This window comes from Syngnathus acus, chromosome 12, assembly GCF_901709675.1.
Source record: "Syngnathus acus chromosome 12, fSynAcu1.2, whole genome shotgun sequence".
NCBI classification, from domain to species: Eukaryota; Metazoa; Chordata; class Actinopteri; order Syngnathiformes; family Syngnathidae; genus Syngnathus; species Syngnathus acus.
In genome coordinates this window covers 11,033,598-11,059,289 of record NC_051097.1, presented here as the reverse complement: position 1 = coordinate 11,059,289, position 25,692 = coordinate 11,033,598, and the positions used below count along the sequence as shown (strand labels likewise).

Here is a 25,692-nt window from a genome sequence, read left to right as displayed (position 1 = left end):
TTGGCGAGTCAATTCGACTATTTTTGTTGATTCAAAATGACTTCTATGGTTGTAATACTTCTCTGGACATGCAGTCAAATAAAGCTTTAAGATTGCTCACATTTTTGGACTGGTTGAAGTTTTGTTACGGGTGCTCCAGCGCCCCCCAAAAAATGAGCTAGATGTGCCCCTGGTCAGACGGTAGCACTCAAGTCCGGATTCAATCGACATGCTTGTTTTGTTCCTGTGACCTCACAAAACATTTGTATGATGTTTTTATTCCTTCAAATGAAATAATCCAGTCAAGCTACCTTGCAAGCACAGGCAACAAACTTGAACCCTGCGAGTCCTTCCTGCCCTTTGCATACAGAAGCCCCTCCCGAGACGAGTGAGAATAAAACGGCCAATCTGAAGCGCTGTCCAGTCCGCCGCCGCCGCCGCTGCTGCCGCATCATCAGCCCCGAGGAGAGGGAGTGGACCCTTTCGTGCTGTGTTCGCAGAGCCGTGTCACATGCGATTTCGTCATGGTAAGCGTGTGTGCATGTTAGGGTGGCGGGGAATGACTGAGACACGCTCAAATCTTCATTCATTGTCCTTCAAAAATGGGCTGTGAAGAAAAAAAACAATGTGGTTGCATAAGTGTACACACCCACCTATACATGTTCTCCATTAGCCAATAACATCAGCACCCTGTTTGAAGCGGCCTTTTGTATTACAATGCACACAATTCTTTGGGAGAGGAAATGTCCACTTGATAGATATTTGTATTTTGCTAATTAAAGTGTGCTGCTTCAATTGTTGGCCAGTAAACACACATGGACACATTGTGTGCTTATTTGATACACACATGCACAAAAAGTTGTTATGAGTAAACTGTTCCGATTGTGATGGGGGTGTTATTGTCTGTATCTTCCACACGTGATGTACAGATAAGCATGTTTGCACGTCACTTTTGCTTTGAACAATTCATGAACAAACACACACATTGTGCATTCAGCAGATGGTTGTTTGCATTTATTTGTTGGTATCTTTCAGCATGTGTAGCGCACACGGAGCTCTGTAGCGTGTCGCTGGCGTGTTGCGTGTGCAAGCACCTTTACATGCCATCCTCGCGTTACTTGATAAGTTGTGCATTGAAGAGGAAGTGAGCCACCATGCTTTGTTCTTCACATACACTTTCAAGAGCACAGGAGACATTTTGCTTCATTGTTGTCTTTCCACCTCACGACTCCAAAAGAAGCGGAAGCGCGTTGGCTTCTTTTTACACTTGTACAACAGCTTGAAATGCATTGCAATGTGTTTCTCTTCATGCAGTGCAGATGAAGGTCCTCCAGGCCCAGATGAACAAGCGCCGACATTCCCGGGATGTCCATGAAGGCAACAGTAAGTCTAACGTTTCCCCACTTGCACAAATTAGGGGCAGAATTATTTGGCAGGGGGGGGGGTGTATTTTGAGGTGAAGAAATTCACGTTTGTATTAAAATTCCACCCCTGGGAAAACTCCCGTCGCTGCCAATTTGAAGATGGAGATGATGTCGATTCCTGACTTGATTGAATAAAGTGTGCGGTGGGGAGAAAGAAGAAAGCAGTGAGCAGGAGGAGGCGAGAATGTTTAAAGATGGAAAATCAGCAGTTATTTTGCTTTCTAAATGTCTTTAGGAGCACATGTGGTCCTCGTTTTTTTTTTTTTTGGGTTGGGTCCCGGATTGCCCAAATCTCCGTTGTGACCCGTGACCCCCGGCTCCTCGGAATGACATGATTCCGCCTGTCTCACTCCCCGGCCCCAGAGGTTCAAAGGTCAACCACGGGGAGCAGCAAATTAACCCAATGTGTCAAAGGCGCCATGACACCATGTTCACATTCGGAGGCCTAAACGAATTCACGTTTGAGAGCTTCTTAATACGCTAAAGTACGAGAGAATCATCATTGACCCTGTTTGAATTGCACATTTGACGGAGTCACAAAAAGTCTGCCATTTTGTTTTGAAGCAATCGTTTCGGGGTCATCTTGTCCCTGAAATTCTGCCACTTTCACTTATGTCACCACCATAAATGTGACCACAAAAAAAGATGGGCGATGCAAATTGTCAATCATTTCAGTTTTTGTGATTGGATGTGAGCAAAAATGGTGACTGGAAAAAAGTCAGTTCATGGCTGCTTAAAATTCCTTCCTCATCGTCTTGGTTTTTCTTCTTCGGGTGAAAGGATGCCAAGACTCCGCCTCTTTTCCCGGGAAGATCACCTTGCTGAGCTCCCTCACTCTGCGGTTAAAGACGTTTCAGTTCAGCTGTCACAAATTATGTTCGCCTGCCCAGCTGTCAAAACAGGGCGAGTGTGTGTGTGTGAGAGTGTGTGTGTGTGTGTGTGTTGGGGAGGGGGTGTCCCTTTCATTCCAGCTCACATGCCATGAAAGGGCATGGGGGAGGGGGGGTGCTTTAAATGTCGTGTTTGGACACAAGCAATTATCTCTAATTATTGTTTTTCTTTTCAGTTTGCCTGTCCCGATGGAGGTCCGACATGCAATAATCCGCTCCGGTCGGCCGGGATGGGGTCCCGGGCCCGGGCGGGGTCCCCGCAGGACCTGGGCGGCTTTCATCTCAATGTGAGTCAGGAGTTGATTCAAACGTGGACTGATGGGAGAATTAACCCCCGGGACCCAGCTTTCAATGGGCTCAGCCGAGAGATTATGTGTGTTGATGGCAGCCTTTTATATGCGAGCACAACTTAGCCTCTGTCCACACCTACGACACCATTATTTGGAAAAACTTACTTTATGGGGGCCACACCGGGAGTACTTTCTTTTTGGACGCTCTGTGTAAAAAAAGCCATTCGCAGGCTGTCTAGTGCATGCCAGAGCAGCAGGGGGCACTGTAATGCTCACATTTAGCCACCAAATCATTTTTAGGCAATTGCTGAGGCCTTAAGACTGACATTACAGAAGAGATCTCATATTTGAGCCACAAATATGAGACAACTTGTATTTGAGCGTGGTAGGAAAATGGCGGCAAAATTTCATGACTGGCACTAAAATAGGAAACTCCGCCTCCAAAGCAGCAGGTGGCATTATAGCCCCACAACTGCGATGTTAAATTTAAACTTGGTTCGCTGTTTTTTGTTTTGTTTTGTTACTCCAAACTCATGATTGACCCTCCAATGCTAAGCTAATTGCGGTGAGTTCCGATTGCACGGGCGACATCTGCGGCGGCCCTCGGCGAAGAGGAAGCCAGACCTCCTTTTACAACATACCGCTTGCATCCTTTGGTTTCGGCGCGAGAGCCAAACCCCAAATAAAAGGCACACTAAGGCCGAAGCCACAAAAGTTGAGTCCAACATGGCTGCCGTGCCAAGGAAAGGAAAGAAGAACAACAAAAACAGACGCTCATGTTTGTCATCCGTAAATCAATCCTTTCAATAAATTCCAAAAGTGGATGACATCAGAACAATCTAATTGGACATTTTCACGTCTTAGATTTAAACTCCCAAATGGCCACGTATTTTGTACCTACTAGGCGGATCGATAGCACTGAATTATAAATTGTTGTGGGGATTTTTTGTTCTTTCCTGGGAGCACTGTTAGCTTGTAGCATTAGCATTGTCACTGAAAGCGAGGTTGCGTCTTGTGTACACGTTTGAGTGAGAGGAGTCTTTGTTTCGGGGGTGGTCCGTGTCTGTGTTTGATTTGGGCCCGATTGAAACCCAAAACTCGGGGAAAAGCTGACAAAACACCACGTTCCCAGGTGGTTAATGACTGCACAGAAATGACCAGTTGACCAGCATCGTATTGACTGCCCGATGCGCCCCCAAACCGCCGCCCGGACCCCCCATCTGCAACATATTACAGACCCCCCCCCCCCTCGAGGAAAAAAGAAAAAAGTGGTGTTTGTTGAACATGTGTAACAGATGGGTGGTCCCTTGATACGTCGTCGTGAGCTCTGAGTTGGCTCAATTTCAAATTAGGGATTTTAAGGCCTTGATTTCAAGAAATCAAAATTCTAAAAAAATATAGTATTTAACTTGAACTATTATTTACTGATTATCAACTCAAATGTTAAAAAAAAAAAACATTTTTGCATTTTTGACCCTTTTTTTTTGCACCACCAAAAGATGAGTTTGCTCCAATTTGAGCAAAGTTGCAGGTGTCAGGGGTGAGAGGTCGTAGGTCCCGCTCGTGTGGGTGGCTCTGATGGAGTCCGGTCAGCGCTTAATGAGCCCTCCGCAGACACACCCGTGGAATCTTGTCACAGTGCTGGCGGGTGCGGAGGGTGGGGGGGGGCGTTAATCGGCGAATGTTCCCTTTTGACAAGAGAGATTACACGGCGGCACAATAGAGATTTAGCTCGTAATGTCGCCGCTAAAGAGCCGGCACACAAAAAGATGGCGCATCGGTCCGTCATGGAGGCCAATTAAGGTTGGCGACGGGGGTGCAGACTTTGGGAGGGGGGGGTGATGTGACACCAATGAAGACACACCACCAAGGGACAGTGGTGGGGTGAATGAGGATGGGCAGCAGCATTGCTATATTTTTCTTTTTTAATGGACTGTTACAGTAATTGGACACGCGAGAGACACAATTTAGTTAAGTACAGTAAGTTGATTTCATTTCATAACCAAGATCATGACTCACTTTACTCGTAATGTGATCCACCTCCAGTTCGGGGTCTGGCGAGATTTATTTCGGTACTGTTTATTCCTCTATTTCGTTTCGCCTTTTGTTTACTTTGGGTGCAATTCCACAGTTGACAACTAGATGGCAGCACATGATTTTGTTTGCTACTAACGACGAACGCAAACAGGTAGTCTTTCAGCTAAATAATATGACGGCAGGTGAAGGTGAGGCTGTTGAAACGTTTAGCGCGGAGCGACCGGGGGCGACACGTGCTTCCTTTGTCGCTGTCGTGTCGCGGCCGCCGTGCCTCGCAAGGCTTCCGTGCGGCCAACGTGAGAAGAAAGTCTTCCGAGGTTTGCCGTCTGGCCGGGAACGGCGCCAAACCTCAGCGTGCATGTGCTACAAATGTGCATGACACGGACCACCGGGGCTCCACCACGCTATATGTATTTTTATTTTATGATACATGTGTGCGTGTGCGTGTGGTGCGCGCACACACTTGCTAACCTTTGGAGTGGCGAATCGTGTTGTCTGTAAAAGTCATTGATGCGACTACAAACCGCTAATACTCGACATCATGAGCTTTCCATGTGCACCACCGTGGAGACTCAGCTCTTCTTTTATTTCCCGGCCTAACCCGGCACAAATGAGAGAAGGTTCTAGTCCTAAAAGTTCTAATTCAAAGAAGAGGTTCTAGTCCTGGCAGAGGCTACTAAACCCATGGGTAGGCTCTCTTCTCAAAAGGTGTGTGTGGCGCAGGCATGGCCGCCCGGGACCACCCGTGTAGCCACCATATCGATAAAAAGTTACAATGAGGCTAATTCTCCTCCTGTACTTCAGATTTGATTGCCAGCGTATGAAAGTCAATAAAATGTGGTATTTGTGGCCTACAGGGGTGGGACGTGTGGGGGGGCACGCTTACAGGGGGGGCTTACGGCAAAATCCAATTTAGCATGAACGATTCAGCAGCCTGCTCTGCCCGCTCTCTCGGCGTGATGTGTAAAAGTTCCTGCGGCGCGGCTTTTAGTGAGAGTCTCTCCAAGGTGTGCTGCCTAGCGCTGACTGAGTGGTCCAATGTTCACGTTACTCAAGTCCTTGACTGATAACAGCCCGGATGCTAACGAGCAATGCTAATTGGCTCGGCTATTAGCATCCGCCAACAGCTTGTTGAGTTGCAGGATGGATGATAAATCTTCCTAGCATGGACCCTCATTTGTCCTTGACTCCTTTCCCGAGGCTCTTCTGATGCCACCCGGTTCTTCCCCTAATACCTGACACCCCTTACGATGCCGTCCCAACGCGACCTTGATGACCCCCTTCGATGCTGCCCGGGTGCCCCCCCCCCCCATCCCATAAGCACGCTCGGCGTCCTTCTACCGTAAAACGGCACACAATGCGAGCTGTGCGTCGCAATCATATGTTTGGGCACAAACCGCAGCGCAAGGGGGACCATGTGGGGGCGGACCACCCATGAGTGTCACCCCACCCCCACCTGCAGCCACCACCCATGTTCCCGCGGCTGCAGCTGGAAGCATGCGCTGCATGCGAAAGGCGGCTATGTTGTTACATTTCTGCTCTTTGGGGGCGGAGCCAAACAGGATGTTGTGAGATTTGTCAGCTCATATGCGCTAGTGTTGTGCATAATTGAAACCAGCAAATGTCTGAGGAGCCCAAATACAAAACGCCGTGGGGAGGCCGAAGGGAATCTGTGTCTTCGAAAATTCCGGAAAGGCTTTGTTTTTTTGCTTCGAGCACCGACTAGCACACCTTTATTGTGGGTGCGCGCTGTTTGTGAAGTGATGCACCAACATTTGAAAAAAATGCTTCCGTGCTTGTTTAGCGACTTGCTAAGTGTAAAAAGAAGCGCTGGCTAACTTGTCTTGTTAAAGTAGCGGCGCTGATCATGTGCCGCGTTTAACCTCCCTCACCTCGCCGCTCGGCAAAGAAAACAAACGCTAAAAGCGTGCAAAATGTCTGCAATGAAAGCCAGGCTGAGTAAACCAAGCAGAGTTTACAAGATGGCGGCGCGGCCCGGGCGGGCGGCTGGCCGGCCGGCCGGCGCTAATGCAAAACAGCTGAGCGCACCCTTTAGAGAGAAGAAAAAAAAAAAAAAAGAGTGTAGCGGGCCGTGGGACAAGATGATTTGATCATCTTACAGGGCAGCTGCGATTTCATGTTTCTCTTCCCTTGTCTTTTTTTGTATTATTTCGATTTGAATTTGATTGTCCGGCCTGCATTTCCTCCATTTGTGATCGTCAGTGTGTCGGCTCACCAAACACTTGACAGAGTCTTTAACATAATCGGGGATCATCCCGTTTGGAGTTATTGCACTCTGTCCAGGGAATAAGCCCCCCTACACACACACACACACATGCCCCCCCCCCCGCCTAGAAACAACACAAGGCTTCTTTTCAACTTCTTCTTTTCCCTGATAAAAGCTGAATAAACATAGCAACACAATTGCAACAGTCCAGCAAGTTGTGAAAAAAAGCTCCCTTTCAACCCCCCCCCCCCCTAAAGAAATGGGGGTAACTTTTACTGAAACATTAAAAGCACCCAAACGCCTAAATGTGGCTTTCTGCAGGCGTTGACTGGGTTCGACTCATCATTTTGCTCGAAACGCCTTCAGAACCAAAATGATTTTTTAAACCCTTTTGTCGACTTTTTAGGCCCGTGCATCTCTTTCAACATTGTGACACAGATGGCGTACCCCCTCCGCCCCCCCCCCCACCGCCCCTAAAAGGTCGACCAAAGCCTTTCCAGAGATGGCCGCGCGCGCACCGGCAAAATCTCATCCCGGAGGACATTAAACGCCGGTGATTGATTACATAAATACAATTTTCCCCGTGATTATGTCGTTAGGCGAGCGCCCGCTGGCCTCCATGTAATCATTTCCTCGGGATATTTAAAACAAACACATTAGGCCCAGAGGAATCCACGAGGTGTCTGCCACCATAACGTCGGGCCTGTTTGATTGGCACGAGGCGCGGGACGGCCATTTTGCTTTCCAGTAACCGCCGGCGTTGCCCAGCTCCCGCGTAAATGACGAGATAATGGGGCGCAGACGGCGGGCGGGGGAGTCGTGTTTATTCAGCGGGCTGCTTCACGCACGTTCTTGCCGTCGGCTTCTGGCGAGTCACGCGCGGTGGTCCCGCGATCCGGCCGACCCGCGGCATGTGTTTTCACTTTGACCCCTCTGATCTCAGCCGGCCCACCGGCGGGGAGTCAAATACAAATTGAACGGTAACCATTCGCAGGCCGCTCGGTACGCACCGCGCACCCCCTTGAAGCCGTCAAGTGAAAATAAAAATGAATTTGAGGAGTGTTGCGAAATTTGAATGTGCCAAATTCCAGAGGTCAGTGAAGGCGTCCCGCGTGTACAGTATGACCAGATGAGGGAAAGCGGCTGCTGATTGGTGGAGAAGCAGGAAGTGAGCGGGTACTGTATGGTGACACGGCCGTCTTGAGTGGCGCGGGCTAAGTGGAGTCAACGTTGTGCCGCCGGCCGGGCGTGGGGGTCGGGTGTGGGGATTCACCCTTGTTTGCTTTGATGGACCTTGGCGGAGATGGCGCAGGTCTGGCGCTTATTTGTCCAGCAGCTGCGAAAACACACGCAGCCCGACTGCATTAGAGCTCATTTTGAAACATTTAGAGAAGACGGGCGCACTGTTTATGCCCCCTCCCCTCACACGTGCAGTTAATATCATTTGCTCGGAGGAGATATTTGGAATTTCTCAGACAGTTATGCTGTGGTTTATTTACATGTAGTACATTAGTGATGTTGTGCAACTACCGTTTTTTTCCGTGTATAATACGCCCCCATGTATAATACGCACCCTAACAATGGCATGTTGATGCTGGAAAAAAGCCTGTACCCATGTATAATACGCACCCAATTTTTTTTTTTTTATTTTATTTTATTTTTATTTTTTTTTTAAGTCCCAATGATCGTCACACACGCAGGGAGGCAATGGGTCCCATTTTTATAGTCTTTGGTATGGTCTTAACTAGGCTGGATGTATTTTTTTTGTTGGCGTTGATTTCTCCGACTGCCCGTAAAGGCACCACCGCGATCAGATGAAAAGAGAGGAAAGTGACGTGCGGACATGTGAAAAAGGCGGCTCTGTATGGGAGAGACGTTGAAGAGGAATAAAAACACCCTCGGAAACCAAAACTTGCCCCTCGTCGTGACTCGGAGCCGCAACAAATGTTTCGGATTTGTGTAGGGTACATTGTGACAGCAAACGAGCAGGTGATCGAGCAAGCGTCTGATACGAGAGCATTGCGTTCGTATGGAGCGTGTTTGAAGTGAACAGCAGAGACGAAAGGAACAAGGCAAAGTGTTGTGAAATAAAATATTACCTGTAATACGCATTTTGTTATTTGCTGATTGTATTAAACTATCACATTCATTGTCAGTCAAGAAGAGAAGAGGACTATTATCCCTTCTTTGACGAAATGACCAGAGCACAGTACAAACACACTATTGTTCTTTCGGTATTTATTCAACCCACATTCTTTCACAACATGACAAGAGAACAATACATGAATCAATACTCGTACCAGTACCATGATTTTCTTAAAAAAAAAAAAAAAAAAATTAAATTAAAAAAAAAAAAATTAAAAAAAATTGTACCCATGTATAATGCGCACCCCAGATTTTAGGACAATAAATTAGTTAAATTTTGCGTATTATACACGGAAAAAAACGGTATATGTTTTTTCTTTCGTTTCATCCATGGTAAATCTTTCGAGCCAAATGTCAGCCTCATACTTTTGCACGCTCTTTGTCCTCAATGACATGAAAGCGGACACAAAAGTCTTTCCCTCAGCTCCTGCTATTTTCAGATTATTTTTTATTTTTTTTTAGTGGTCATCAAAAGCCTTTGTTGATTGTTTCCTTCTGTCCTTTTCTTCTTTTTCGGGACCACCATCTCCGTGACACCAGCACCTTCTAACTGTGACTTACGGCCCGTCAGCGGCGCGCTAACCATGCTAGCGTCATCCGGCGCGATGCTCCGCTTGGCGCAAACCATAATTGCTCGCTGCCAAGAAAGGAGCATCCATCACTATCGGCGTGTCGAGCGCCTTCAAAAACAACCCAAAGAACGCTTCAAACATGAGAGGACGTGTAATTTATTTCCTTCTGCCCAAGCCGCAAAGGGGCCTATCAGTATCCGCTTGTTGGATGACGCCATCTCTTTTGTTTTCTTATTTTTAGCCACATCTTTCAATGGTTAGCGCTCGTACATGATGTCATTTCCCACCCCCCCAATTTGTTCAGCGCAAAGCGACACTGTCGCCCCGACGTGTCAAAATCTTTCCACGATTATCCGACCGGGGCTAACGCGGGCTAGCTATTAGCATTTGCCAGTCCACAATTTCAGCATTTCCACCTGCATCCTAACGACCGTCCGTAAATCAGCTCGTCGTATATTTTAATGCATGAAAATCTAAATAAAGCGTGGGAAAAGCGTAGCGCTGTTGGTGGCAGCCAAATTAGCTTCCATTAATATCTGGCGGCTTTGCACACGCTCGCTGCGGCAGCTGCGGGGGGGGAAACCACAACTTAGGGCCACTTTCGGAGGGGTGTAATTTCTCTAAATGGTTCTTCAACGCAGCATAATGTTAAATGCTTGTATAAACCAGGTTCGGCCTTCCTGGGGGGGGGGGAGCGAAGTTAGCCGTTGACTGATGACTTTTTCTTTTTTAGATGTTTACCAAAAAGCCTGAAGAGGTCCCTCCCCCACATTCCTGGATTGCCAAAATGGCTCGCCACCTGGAGGTAAGTGAGCAACAATGATTTGAGTCCAAAACACCAAAAAATACGTTGGGCTAATCTATGACAACTTTGGGTGAGAGTTCTGAAGTTTCTGAAAGCATTCTGTAGGCGTGGCATTATCACCGGCGGATGCGGCGTTACACTTGTCATCGTTTCTCAGCGTCGCGGCGGGCGTACCTCTTCATCCCAAATTCTCAGTTGAAGTGCGTCTGGCTATTGTTAATGCGAAACACACTGTGGAGGGAAAGAGAAAAAAAAAAAAGCCCACTCGGAGCGAGCCCACCGCTTCCCCTCGGCGGCCGGCGTGAGACAATTAAGAGCGCATTAGATCTTTTCAAGTGCTTGTAATTTCATAAGATGAGGGAGGAGAAAAAAACGGGGGTCTTGGGGGGGCTTTTGGAGAGAAACAAAATGGGGAGAAGGCTCAGTTCCTCAAGAGCCACTTGGGAAAAGATGGAAAGCAGATAGAGGGACGATTCTCATTCGAAAGAGCGCCACTATAGGACCACACACACACACACACACACCTGCAATACGCCAAACACACTCCCGTTTATTTACTCTTAAAGCTATAAGTTACACGCATGATTGAAACCCTGCTTCACAATGAGGAGAAAGCGAAACCCCCCCCGCCCCCCAAGACGGCTTTTTGGGCCCCCCGGTGATGTATTGTCCCAATTAGATGTCGAAATATGACTAATCCTCCCAGCATGCATCACTCCCGGCGTTTATTATTCCAGCGCGAGGTGCGGCTCTGTTTCACGGGGGCCCAATCACGCCATCGTTAGCGTGTTGTCGCACATGGATCATTGTCTGCCTTTCATGTCGTCGTTTGATTACGGGGCAAAAAGCGATATCAATTTATCATAACTCGAGAATTTACGATTTCTGAACTCCAAATTTCAAGGCAACAAACGAGGATAACATTTGTTGTTGGGCGTAATACAAAATGCACAAGCTACTGAATTTATTTATTTATTTTTTTAAATCAATATTGCATTTTTTGAACTGAATCCAAACGTAGAACAAACACAATGATTTCGATGACTTCTTTTAGCTCCGGGTGCCGCGTCTTACTTTGATGAGGCCTAATCACGGCGTCGTTAGCACTTTGGCGAAAACCATACATCACGGGTTGTGGAGAGGCGCGGAGTGGGCGGCGGGACCCCCGCAGGGAATGGCGGGTGTCAAGAGGTTGCACTGGCCGGGCTTTGAGGTCTGAGAGCAAGGCGACAGTGAGTGATGGCTGCCGTGTAACCGCACCGTCCCGCCTTTAATCACGGCTAAGTGTGCGCAAGAAAAATGGTGCCCGCTTGTTTGTTCCGCCCCACACACTTTTAAAAAAAATCCAGCAAGAAACAGTAGCGCTCAAGGCATTTTCAATGCTAACCTGTCTAGCAGAATCAAAAGTTAGCATCAACCGTCGCAGTGTTCGAAGCAATAAATATTTGAACACAAACTGCGGTGCAACACATGTAGACTGACAATATCACAATACTCGCAGGCAAATATTTGTTATCTTCTGCGAAAAATGATGCTGTGAGTTGGCCAAGGTGGACACACAGCTCAATGAATTGAAGTGAAGTATAAAATGATGAGCACACTATTTTAAGTTACAATGAATGCGAGCTAAAAATTGAATTCCATCGTATTTTCAGGAAGCTTTTCCGTCTAGTCCTCCATTACCCCTCCTCCTTTGAAGGCCGCCGCCTTGCGTGAGTGGCGGCCATGTCACCTTGACCTCGGCGGAGGGAAAAAAAAAAAAAAAGGGTCGCTATGGTAACGGCTGAGCCGAGACTCCTGACTGACGGCCCGGGAAAACACCTTCCCCCCCTAGCCGATATCCTTTCGCGCTCTCTCTGTCTGTCTCTCTCTCTCTCTCTCTCTCTCTCTTGCTCACACCATCGCCGCGGTAACCCTTGCGTGCAGAGGCAGCACCGAGAGCGCCGCATTTCGGCCCCGCTACCTTCCGCATGAGTAGGCTTGGGAGGGGACGGCTGGGCGCCGGAGGAAAGGAAAGGAAAGGAAAGGAAAGGCGGGGCGGGACGGGGTGAGGTGGCACGGCCGAGGGCTCAGGGAGCGCAAATAAACAGTGCCAATTATTATGATGATAAAATCTAAATTGGCAAAATGAGAATCATGTAGAAATAATGAAATCATATATCTTTGGTAATAATACAATCCAATTTATTCTTTTTTTCTCCAAGTATAATAAAGACTGAAATTTGTCCGGAATGTTGCGTAAATAAAAATCAATATTTGCAACTAATAAATGCAAATTATGACTAACTGCTCTATGAGGAAAAAGAATAATTACTAGAGTAGGCATTTTTTAAATTTCTAATTTCATAGTTTAAAAAAGTCATTGATGCAATGTCCTCATGAATTTTGTCATAGTACATGAATCATAAATCAATTATAAATCAACAACACACACACAGTAACTACAGAATGGAATTTTTGATGACATTTAGAAATTCCACAGAAAGAACAAAAATTCTCTTTCATGAAACACATCAACGTACACGTGTAAGCTTGCAAAAAACTTTGACTAAGAAAGAAAAGAAAAGAAAATACCCGAATGCTCTGCTTGAGTAATCCAGCAGTGGTTTTCTTGCTGTGCGTGTCGCTTGCAGTGGTGCGCCCAATCAAAACCTCCTGATATATTATTTAGCATGGACACAAAACACACACACACGGACGGGCTCAGAGCAGACAGGATGAGAGAAGCGTCTGGGCATGTCTCAAAAAAAAAAAAAAAACATAAGACATTTTTTACAACCATCATAAAATCTATCAAATGCAAAAACACACTTAGAATGAGAACTATTGTCAATAATCCCCAAACTTTTCAATGGCAATCTATAAATAATTGAATCTCTAATATTTCTAGGCTATATTAATAATCAATTTGGGTTGTAATTTCCAAGTGCTTTTACTCTTCTGATCTCTTCTGGCATCAATGACAGATCTTGATTTGATCTCAATGACCAATAGCAGCCATCATCAAATCAAAACCTCCATTTATTTCCGACAATCTGATCTTCTCGTTTCTTAAAAAGGAAGAAAAGTGCTTTTCTTCGGCGTTTTCCACTTGGAGCATGCGTGTCCGTTTAGGCAAAAGCGTGTTATCGACGGCATGAAGAACTTTCTTAACTTAGGAAATGGGCTTGAAAATTGGCTCGGCCTGCACAGTGTTGCTCGGCCCCTCGTGCGTGTGTGTGTGTGTGTGTGTGTGTGTGTGTGTGTGTGTGTGTGTGTGCGTGTGTGTGTGTGTGTCAGATGTCAGACCATAACGTAAACCCATTTAAAGCAGCGTTCCTCTTTTAACCCTGTTAAATAACAATAACAAAGTGAAGGAGGGTGAAAGCAAAAGTTTTGGGCGGCAAAAACGGCCTTGAAGAAGAAAGTCATGCAGCGGCAATTGCTTCAACGGCTTTACGCTTGATTTTAGGGCTCGGGGTACCTTTGAGGACCTTGAAAGTCAACGGCGCAATAACATAAAGTACCGGCTTGTTTTTACAGTCAAAAGAGGCCAATTGGAAAATATTCCCACGCAAATGTGAGTAGTTTCTTGATTAGGTTAAACTAATAATCATTTTAAAAAAAACAATTCTGTGATGATTTCGACATTGGTTCCGAAAAGTAAAAACAGATTATAACAATGTTGTGCTTGAAATGTTTGTAAAAGGAAGAGAATTACTGTGAAGTCAAAAGTTTATCATAAAAGCCCATTTGGGATTTGAAATCATCCCAGAAAGTAGGTTAATAAATTTGATGATGACTTTTTGTAAATTGGGGCTTGCTAAAGTTTGTCATCAAATAAAATGTCAAATTTGTCACGATCTTAACATAATTGAATAACACCGACAGAATGAGGAAAACATATTAGGTGCGTTTCAGTAAACCCCATGATGGGTTTCCGTTGTAGCGAAAAGTCATGAGTTGGACTGTGGCGTTCCTCAAGGTTCAATTTCAAGTCCGCTACTTTTTCAATGTTCAACCAAAGCAATAAGAAAAGTGCATCAAAAACGAATCCCTGTACAAAAACACACAATTGTGCAATTTGTGACTAAGTCATTGCATTTCTCCAGTTTGTCAGCACAACGAGCGACGTGTTTGACATTGCGCGTAAACAAGGCAGCCAACGCGTCTCTGCTTATTGTAGCGCGGCCTCCACTTGTTTACCACTCACGGCCCGGCGGGATCACTTTCCGCTCAAAGAACAAATGCCAAGACGTGGAAGGGGGGCCGAGGGAGCGGGTGGTGATGTCATCGAAGGCAGCCGGCGCGACCGCTCCAAGTTATTTATTGACAAATCATAAAAAGGAGGATTTGTCTGGTGACCAGAACAATCTGCTTCTCCTCAGTCTTTGAAAGTATATGCGGCACGCCGCGATGTATATACCCTGCCATCAATCCGTCCGCTGCGAACGACATGAAAGCGCATTGCGCAGTGCGTCGAGGCTTCCTTTGTGTGCGGTTACAATGTCTGCACTAAAAAGGCACAGGTGGTTAGCATGAAATGTTAGCATGGAACGTTAGCATGAGATGTTGGGTGGCATTGATGTCATAAAACCGAATGTGGATGACGGCAGGACACCGGCGTAAAGAAGTAGCAGTCAGTCAAAACATCTGGATTTTGCGTAAATTACTTCCCCCCCCCCCCCTCGCGTTTTTTAAAAATTTCCAAGCATAAAAGAGACGTTTGAAGTGGCAGCGCACGGCGGATAAAATGATCATGTGACGCTGTGGAATAATGAAAGCGCTGAATGAATGAGAGCTCGTCCGCTTTTGTCCCTGCTTGTAACCGCTAACTTTAAGACTGACACACACACACACACACACACACTTGAATGCATTGTTCCTTTGGGCTGGGAGCGTATTCATGAGTCTTATTATGCGGCAAAGTTTTGTAGCTTGTCCTTTTGATGTGTCATTGTGCTCGTCGAGCCTTTTAGGTGGTTTTCCTCCTCGGCCCCAGCAGCATTACGTGAACACCCGCCGCACACACGCACACTCAAAAGCCTTCTCCATCTCAAAGTCTTCCAATGGCGCTAATGATGGGAGCCAGAAGAAAAAAGAAATCAATTAGGGGGCAAATTTAAAATCCAATATTTATTACAGACGATGATTATTGTTAATTCAAGCATCTTAGAAAGTGAATCGATGATTTTATCAGAAAGGATCTGCTTAATTTGCCTGCAGATTGTAGTCTGTTTTTTGTTGATCAATTTGCACAGGATTTGATTTCCGCCACCCGATGTGTTGAGTGAATGAACTGCAATGCCCTCTACTGGTTGCTGGTTCATTTCCTACCTGAAGGTGCGTTGTGGTTTGGTCAATTCCCATTTCTATGACAACCCGTTTAGGCAGAAAACTAGATGGGCCCAAATGAAGTGTGTCCTTTGCTGCTTTCTGTCAGATTTGTTCATATCGTCAAACCTCTGCCGCCATTGTTGCGGCAACCCGTTTAGGCGACACAATGAATTTTCAATTTAGCCTTTGTGGCGGCGCTCTGTACTTGTCCAGACTCTCGATGTCGCCGCTTCGAGGCCGCCCGCATTCGAGTCCCACTCGGGCTTCTGCCGCCGAGACGCATGACCAAAAGAAGGACCCTTGTGCTGAAGGGGCCGCCCAATTAACACCACCGAGGTGTTACGTCGGCAGCTGCCGCTTAGCGGGTGGCCGGCGGGCCCGGCCCGGCGCGCTCACCGGTCGGCGCTCTTTGAACTCGGGCGGCCATTTGCAAATTGGGCGAAGGTTAAATAAGATGCCGAGATGGTTGACGTCGTGTGTTAGTCTTCGTAGTAGTTGCGAGTAGTTGGAATTGGCAGTAGTGCTAGTCAGCCGTAGTTGTTGCGTTAGTAGTCAGAGTAACAAGAGTGTCATTAGTCTTACTCCTCCTGGCCCACTTTCCCGGGCGGGCAGACCCTCGGCTGGGTGAACCTGACCAGTCAATTAGCCCAAGCTGACCCAACGTCAACATCGCGTGCGTTCCCGCCGCCCCTGACATACGTCCCCACGTGATAATGACATCAAATGCACTTTGAATGAATTAATGCACACACGCAGACGTAGAGTGGATCAATTGAGTCAAAGCATCCTGTGTTGTGTTGACTTGAACACGCCACACAGGCAGAATGTCATTTCAACACCTAATTAAGACGTTATCAAATGACAGTTTATACAAATGTGACCTATTTCTATTTGAGCACATTTTCAACACTCCAGCAGATGCTTATGTGCTACTTTTTTTAATTAAATGATTTACCGCTTTAAAACTTAAGGCACCCATACAAAAATATGATTGCGGTTAATTAGTAAATTATATCGTAATAACATTTGGAAAAAAAATGTACAGTATTTTTTTGCTGGGCAAAACAAAATCAAAACAATTCATGAATATTCACAAATGCAACATCATGTTCAAATAATGCAACTAAAATACAGCATACATTGAAATGCTTGACTGAAATGATCCCGTAAAATGCAGTGAAATCTCCCAATTTACTAAAATGCTGGCGCATAACTTTCGGAGACAACAAACATGCATTATTCTGAAATGCACACAACTATGTTAATGCTTTTTTTTGGGAAGTGTGTGAGAATGTTTCAAAAGTGTTTGAGTGAAAAAAACCAACGTACCCATCTTTCTGAAAAACAACGTTTTTTTAGACTTAAATGATTGAATTTTGAGAACAAACAAGTCATTCCATTTTACAGCAAGAGAGAAATCCCCTTAAAAAAAACAAGCAGCTGCACGCCATCAATATTTGATATTTAGGGAGTGGCGCACACACACACATTCACACACACGTGCTGCAGTTGTTAGGATTTAAAACCACTTTATTAGGTACACCTGCATGGTCTCTCTCAAGATGTACAAAAGCTGAAATGTTTTTTTTTGTTTTTTTATAAACATCATCGGTTAACCGCTGTTGCAGTTTTCTGTGTGTGCCACTTTGCAGAGTTTGGACTGGACAAGGTCCAGTCAGCAGGTTTTACCTCAAAGCTGCACACTGCCTCACCTTTGACACGCACGCACAATAAACTCAAAAAAGTTCAGGAATTTCAACTCCGAGTTGGTTCTCAAATCAGGAAAAACATTTAATACTTCATTTATATGTATACTAAATTTATTTCAATTTAAATCTGTTTATTTAATGTATGTAATAACTCCAAAACTAATTTAGTACAGCAAAGGTGAAAAATATCAGACCATTATTTACTGTATACTGAAATAATTTTAATAAATTTAAAACGGGAACTATAATGTATTGTAAAAGGTCACAATTTTCTTTCATGTTTTCCTAAATGAGCGTGATGACCTCCCCTTCGGAGCAAAGCTGTGTTTTCAGGCCCTTTGCCTCAATGACCCTGGATCCCTGAACCAGGCCGCCTTAGCCAGGGTGCTTAATCCCACAACATGGATTTAAACAAACAGTGTAATCCGTAACTCCTTTTTTTGAGGGGGGGCGGATTCCCACACATGCACGCTATGAGACGCGTCAACTGCTAGCATGTTAGCATCTCACCGACACCTTAGTACCTGCTTTGAAATGAACGTTTCAGGTTGAGGCGTGTTTTTTGGCAGGGCTAGCTGTTAGCATAGTTGCAGCTTCCATTCTCAAAATTTTAGCATGCAAATTGTTATACATACTTTTAGCATGTCAGCATTTAAGTGTTTCCATTTTGTTCGGCCCACATTTACAATGTCCATTTTTGGCACCCACGTGTAAATGAATTGACATTAGAAATAGGAATAGCCTTTCAGCTGTTAACCTTGTCATTGTTAGCATGCCAATTTCATACGCTGGCTTTAAGCATTGGAATTGTTTTTGGTTGGAGCCACGTTTAGAATGTCTAGCTGTTAACGTCTGATATTGTTGGTGATGCAATTTTCTTCATTTTATTGGTACGGCGAATGTCCACTCCAGATGTTCGCATGCTAACCATTAGCATCGTTAGAACTGCCTTTTTATGTGGGCCTTCTAACCATTCACGTGCTACCTGTTAGCATGCTAACCTTTATCCATTGTTACACCTCTGACATGTTAAGTGCCCATGTGGGTCATTAGCTTGCTAGCCGTTAGCATTGTTGTCGCATCCATTCTTCTACTGCCAACAATTGCGCCCGCCGCCCTCAACCTGGTGACTTCAGGTTTGCAAAGGCACCCGCCGCCCCCTTCCCACCCCCGGGCCCACATCCAGCACCTCTGTGCTCCCTTGAAGCGGTTCATCAATATTTTGGTTGGCCTTTGACTCGACCCGGCCGGTCTAACAATGGGATTTGGGGTACACTAAATGGGCCAGCTTAGCAGCGGAGGGCCGGCTAATGAGAGGATGTCGTCTTGAGTTTGGAGTCGGGTCCAGAGGGCAGCCGAGCGGAAAAACAATCCGACGTTCCGTTAAGCCGCCTCACGCAAACTTTCAAAGCCGCCCGGGACACTTTGGAATCGGCCTACACCCCCAACACCCCTGTGTGGTTTACCTCCAAGCCTCCCTGAGTCCTCCCCACCACACTTGGATCCAAAATGGTTCCACTTGTACTTGCATTTCTGCTTTTTGTGGCGTACGCACACCGCAGGCAAAACAAACGTTTTTCCGGTTTACCTCCATGCGTGCGTGCGAGGCAAAGGCAGCTTTTGTGCATTTCATGTACCGCCGTCGCTTTTTCAGGTGCTCAGCTGGAGTAACACAAAAAAAAAAAACGACTGCAGAGGCGAGTGCTTTTCTTTTTCTTACTTTTCTTCAGCTTGAGTTTTGTACCGCGTGCTCATTTTCCGGGGTGAGACAAATAAGGGCATTTCACTTCGCACTGTTGCTCTTTTTTAAAGTAGTATAAAAATGCTTGAAAAAAATAAATGACATCCATTTTCAATGGAAGTTTTTAATTCAACATTTTGACTGGTGCAAATAGTTTCAAATTACATGTAGAATTTATTTTGTGTTCCTCATTATTGTTATAATATTCTGCTACAATTTTTGTGTCTGAATAATTAATTGCGCTGCTGCTTTTTAAAAACTGTAACAGCTCCTATTACAATACATGTAATATATTTTTGAACGGATTGAGTTTGCACCAGTTCCATGAAAGATAAATAATAACGTACACTTCTTAGAATTCTGAAGTTCATCAAACATTTGGTACAAAAATATTACATTACTCACTTGTGTGTGTATTATACGTGGGAGACAAGTCGACAAACTCTACAAAAAATGTAAATTATTTGTCAAATAAAATAGCATTTTAACAATTACCAGAACGAAAACAAAAGTAGAGTTGACTGAAAATATTTTTGTAAATTAAGAATTTATGAATCACTTTTAAGAGATTCATAAAAATAATATTTGGCATTTTTAAGAGTAAATCATTTGTTTATGTTTATTCTAATAAGGAGTAAGATCAGATAAGCACTACAAAGCATAAAGTGGTAATTATTGACAATTTGATTTTTTGAAGTCATCATTTATTCATTTAATTAAAACTGTTACAAATACTGCAAATATTTGATGGCCTGTCAATGTGGTGCAAAGGATTAATGGGAGCTTCACTACTGCTGTTTAACAAAAAAACAATTACTATTTCATTTGGAATGAATACAGACATTAAAAGTGAATTATTTTTCAAATCTTTTTTAAAATGACATTTTGTATGTTCACAGACTTAACAAGTGATTTGCTTCTTGTTCATTCTTAAAATGAAAGCCTCCCAAACAAATGAAGACTGTATGAATCAGTATTCATTGCTTGTGTTACTTTGAAAAGATTTGAGTCAACTTTAAATAACACCGCCTCCTAATTTAGCGTGATACTTTTAGAACAAGTATTTGTCTTTTAAAAACACCCACAACCAATACAAATGTTTTACTGCATTGGCAAAGATCCCCCCCCCCCCCCCCCAAATCACACTTGCAGCTTGATGTCGCCATCGCTGTAGCTAGCACTGCTCACTTACTCTTTACGACAATGTCGTTTGTCCCTCAAATGCCATTCGAATGATAAATATTATTATTAATTAAAACTGAGAAATTACTGCACTTGTTGAATGCATTTGATGACGTTCCCTCATGTACGCTGACACTGCAAAATAAATTTAAAAAATAATAATATATATATTTACGTATATATTCTTTAGTATATATATATATATATTTTGTACATATATATATACATGTTTTTTTTTGTATTTCACAGGCTGAAAGTTTGCTACAAGAGTAACATAGCAAAAAAATCAGAATAATAATTTGCTCATTATTAATCATCGCCGTGGTGAGAGCGTGTCCGCTTCCATGTAAACGGCCTACGGTGATTTATTAGCTGCGGGTGCTCTTGTTTACGTAGCGGAAGGCTTCCGACTCCATCACTGCTCTCATAGTGGGAACATGTGGGCTCTTGCTTTTATTTATCTCGATGCCAGCAATATTATGATAACACACACACACACACACTCTCCATCCATTGGCTGGCTCTTTCGAGGAACCTCCTCCCTGAGCGACAGACTTCATCGCTTTCGCTCCAATAATCTCGCACAAATGCTGCTGCATGTGGCCCGAGCGTCCCAGGGCGCCTTACGCACGCACGCAAGACACGGTGGAGTAAGTGGGTCGAACCAGGTTAGATCCCCACCTTGTGCGTCAAAATCTTACGTGATATCAAAGTCAGCGGCACTTTGCTTGTTTGTGGCTGTTGAATGATGTTTCGGGGAGCCTGAAAATACCAAAACTCATTTTTCAGTTGACACGAGATTTCGATTGGAATTTCAACGGATAGATGTTTGGAGCCGTTCTGAAGTCATCAGTTCTTGTTTAGCATGTTGGCCTGTTGTACTTTTTGCCCACTCGGCAGTTCCCAGGATCCATTGCGGCATGCAATGCTGAATTTATGCCCGTCTTAAATTCGCTAACGATTAGCGCTTCAGTAAATTTGTAATCTGTAACCCCCAATTTATCCTCCTTACCCAAATAGTTTGCCAAAAGATTTTTTTTTTTTTATTAATTGAAAAAAACTAAACTCTCGGAGTACATCCGTTGTGTGTCCAGTCGAGGAGATTCCAACGCGGATGATTCCGAACTACGGGGCGCCTCGCCAGAAGCGGCGGTCCGTTACAAGCGGATCGTTTACAGCAGACTGACTGACACCCAGACTTCAACCCACACACCTCATAGGCCCCCTCTCACCGCCCCCTCCCCCTTTCACCGACCGTCCCCCGTGCCAAAGCGGCCTCCTCTTGTTGTGCCCTCGCACCTCCGGCCGACTTGCGCTTTGGGTTGACGGGTCTTGGGCCTCCTCATGTTGACAAGTTGAACAATGAACATTTATCGGATGGGGGACAAACACAAAATTCTGTGACTTTCATTTATTCCTATGAGGGAGACAAAAAACACTTAAGCGAGCGAAGCATCCTCGCCTGCTTATTAGCCAGCGGGCCTTCCTTAACCTTGGCGCCTCTTGAATGGGGGCCGCTCGCTCCCGCCCTTTGCCAACTGCCTTCCCTTCTGTCTGGAATGGAATGAGAGTACAATTACAGCATGAGGTCATGGCTCTCTGACCATCAAGTCAACAAAAACTTTTGAAGCTGGAGGCTCGGCATCGGCGTAATCTATTGACTTAAGTGAGACGGAACAGCGAGGGAGGGCGGAACATTGGCCCGGCAATTAAAAAACACTGAACGTTATGGCACCCTTACCGTGATGACGAAAGAAGAAGAAAAAAAAGACAGGAAATGACTTTTTCCGATGAACTAGCGGACCCGCACGGGATCATTTCGGAAGTCTTCAAACTTCCCTCAGGGGTTGAAATGGAGAAGCCGCACACGACGGCCAAAACGCAGTCAGGCTGCTGCTGCTGCTGCTGTTGTCCCAGCAAAGAGCCCGGACGTGTTTTCCCCCCCTCCTAATTTTCAGACAACTCACCGTGAAACATCACAATTGTGTCACATCAATATTTTTGCGTAAAAACAGATGGAGGCTGCAGCAGTGAAAAGGCACGTTTGAAGAGCGTGTGTGTGGGTGTGTGTGGGTGTGTAAAAGCCACTTTTGCAGCTCTCGGTCGTACGAGAGGGCAAATGGAAACCTAAGTGCGTCTCTTTCTGAGCGCTGCAGATACAAAACGCCGCCATCGATAAACAGCCAAAAGCGGCACTCTTGAATCGAGACGGGCGGCAAAAAAACATGTTGGAAATCAAATAAAAGCAAAAGGAATATCATGAGAGTTCAATTTCACAAGATATTTCCCAAATTCTCCTCTTGAGATCAAACTCGGAATTAACTTTGGTATGGTTTTGGGCGAAAGTCTTTGTTTATTATCGGTGATGTGAGTGCATATTTTCATTTCTAGCCCCACAAAAATGATATTCCTTCACTAACGGCGCAGGGCGGCGGGTGGGTGGGCTCGGCCACCCCGACGCGGGCGGGCGCGCACGAGCCTCCTACGGCGACGTGGTACTTTGATAGGGGGCCCGTGCTCATGTTGTGACAAGGAACAGGAAGTGCTCCTGCCTGGGGAGGAAGTATCAAATAAAACTCCGCCGAGACGAGTGGACGCAGGAGTGGCGTGTGAATTGTTTTATGAATGCAATGGTTTTGTGCGATCGTTGTTAGCGCTCATATGGTCAATGTCAATATAAGAAGTTTTTTTGGGGAAAAAACAATCCCCTCAAACAAAAGACTTTTTTTCTTTTTCTTCTCAGACAGAGTTAGCTCATCTGCCCTAATGAGGAAAAATGCTCTTTGCATGTATGAAAAGGAACTCGGGTTGCTGTTGTGTGTGTGGAAGTCGAGGAGCTCTCTCAGGGGCGTCTGCCATGCGTCATGTTTGCCGCCGCGTGGCAGCGTGACGAAGGGCCCGATGATGTGTTTATGAGCTAGAGGCGTTGTTGCGTGTAAGTGGACAGGCAAGGCCTGCAGCTGACAATGCTAAATGCTAAACACTCACATGCTGCCAAACTCATCCGCTGCAAGAGGCAATATCATCATAGCAAGGCTAAATATTTCCCCATTTAAATCAAGATTTCAAAACCACAAATCAAGCAGATATTTAATCATGCCAAACCTGGTGCTAGCCTATTTAGCTAGCTAGCGAGCTAGCTAACTTGCGAGCTATTGCTAGCTACCTGACTGCAATTACCTAACCTCTCATGTTGCGCTAGCTGGCTAGCTAATCGTTTATGTCTATTATGGCCATCCATGCTGTGTGACATTTGAAGTAAAAGTAAAGACGGTGACTAGGGATATAAGACTTGAAGTAAATCATACAGTAATAATCCAAGCCAAACTCTCTGTGAATCTTTCAACGTAAGTGGAGGCAAAGGAGCCGTGCGGTCGTCAGCAGGGACTTTCCCAGTGGCCGGCGTACTTTTTACGTTTATTGTTGTAGGCCGAGTGGGACTTTGTAATGAAGGTGGCGCTAACAAATGCCTGTTATTTTATCGTGACGGATAAGCTACAATTCGGCCGGGTTTTTGTACGAGGAACAACAAACACGCTTGCACGGCGCCGGCAAGAAGAAAAGAAAAGGAGAAAAAGAAGTGGGAAAAATGTAGCGACAAAATTCTGCTGCCGATACGATGATCTGCAAGTTCACGCCGGGGTGAGATGCCCAAAATGGAAGAGAACACTGCTCAAGGGTGCTAAATAAACCTCACGCAGTATGTTAGCTCACACGTCGTGTGATCTTCTTCTTTAGTAAACTAATTAAGTAATGTTCCGGTGAAAATAATAACTCGACGTGAATAGACGGGTGGACAGACGGATAGATTGGGCTAACTGAAAAGAGGCGAGGAAATGGGCAGGAAGCGAATGCATAAAAGCGCTGAAAATTAAATTAGAAATATTGCTGTTGTTATATACATGTAATATTGCTCATAGGTTGTGATCGTATTTCTTATCAAAGTTAGTTGTAGTTCAAATGATCCAAGTTTGGCTTGTCTTCAGCTCTTGGGTGTTGTCCCCTCTCATCGTGACCTCTGAACCCAGCAGGTTCAAATGCTCACTGAGCATCACTTGTGCTCATGTCCATGTCATCCATCACCAAAAAAGCAACCATTCTAATGACATGTTCTTAAAAGCTTAAAGGTCCTATTTGATTTAAACCTTAAAGTGTGGTTTGGATATTTCATTTATAGTTGGGAAGGTGACGTGTAATAAACTACTGACTTATTTTCAGCTATTTGTGGTTCAAAACCTTTTTGTGTATGGAAAAGATTGATTTATACGAAATACATACTGTTACGGTTCAGTTATTTTATTACTTAATAAATAGATTTGGATTTCACTTAAACACATTTAACCTTTATATACCTAACTATTTTATTTCTATGGAGTACCTATTATTTTAAATGAATAATGCCTTTTTTCAACAGGTACACTCCAAGCGTTCTCGGGTCTCTTGAAAGGTAAATACAATAATTGTTCATGAAATATAAATGTATTATTATTATTATTATTATATAAAAGGTTTTGGGGAAAGCCTGCATTAGGTAGGTGTACCTAATGTTGTGACCCTCCTATGGTTTTCTGTGTGCACCCATAATGTGGGTCATCGCACTTTCTAAAACTCGTGATTTGTGTGTCTTTCAGGAGGAAACGCGCTCATGCGATTGAGAGAGCAACACTTGCGAGGTGAGTGTGTGTGTGTGTGTGTGTGTGTGTGTGTTAGGTTATCAATGAGTTTATTTACGTTTTTCAAACCTTCAGAATGCCTAAATTCCTCAAATAGAAGCTGAAAGGGAAATACTAAGGACACAAAATCAACACTTGGGAGACTAACAGCTTATGTGAAGCTGCAAGATGAACATAAGACGATGCAAACAAACAAAACATTAGCCATGTTTGTCAACACACTGTCTTGCTCTCTCTGCTTCTATCTCTCTGTCTCGCTCTCTCTCTCGCTCCCCCACGTTGCGTGTTACATCATCACGCAATGGCTGTCCTCTCGTGGCCCAGTGAACTAGCTGCGAGCGATGCACCGATTTAGCTGCCTGCTATACACTACTACACGCACAAGCAGCGGATGGCAGTCACGGAAGCAGCAGACGGTAAAGTGTAATTATGTTCAAGCAAAAGTGTTATTACTATACTTTTACCCCCAGTGGATTTGATTTGAAACAACGGTGTTTGAAAAGCATCAACACAAAAAGTGCAGATGTTACTAAAATGAGTACACAAGTATCGCGTGAGGGTGGGTGCACCTTGTTGTCATGAGCGTGACAAGGGTCACGCGCCCCCCCCCCCCGCCGCTCTTGTGCGCATGCCCCGAAAAGTCTGACATTAATGTACAAAGTGTGAATCGTTTGAATTTAGCACAATGGCTAAGAATTATTT

General features: G+C 44.9%; 1 long non-coding RNA gene across 2 annotated transcripts; it reads left to right on the top strand.

Annotated features, from left to right (window-relative positions):
* Positions 1-170: 170 nt before the first annotated feature.
* On the top strand, positions 171-25,692 carry LOC119131113. Of its 2 annotated transcripts, XR_005099592.1 has the most exons (6): positions 171-506; positions 1,294-1,362; positions 2,470-2,580; positions 15,610-15,691; positions 24,732-24,764; positions 24,949-25,692. It is a non-coding gene; the product is annotated as an uncharacterized LOC119131113 (long non-coding RNA). The 2 variants fall into 2 exon arrangements; XR_005099593.1 differs by lacking the exons at positions 15,610-15,691; positions 24,732-24,764; positions 24,949-25,692 and adding an exon at positions 10,298-10,386.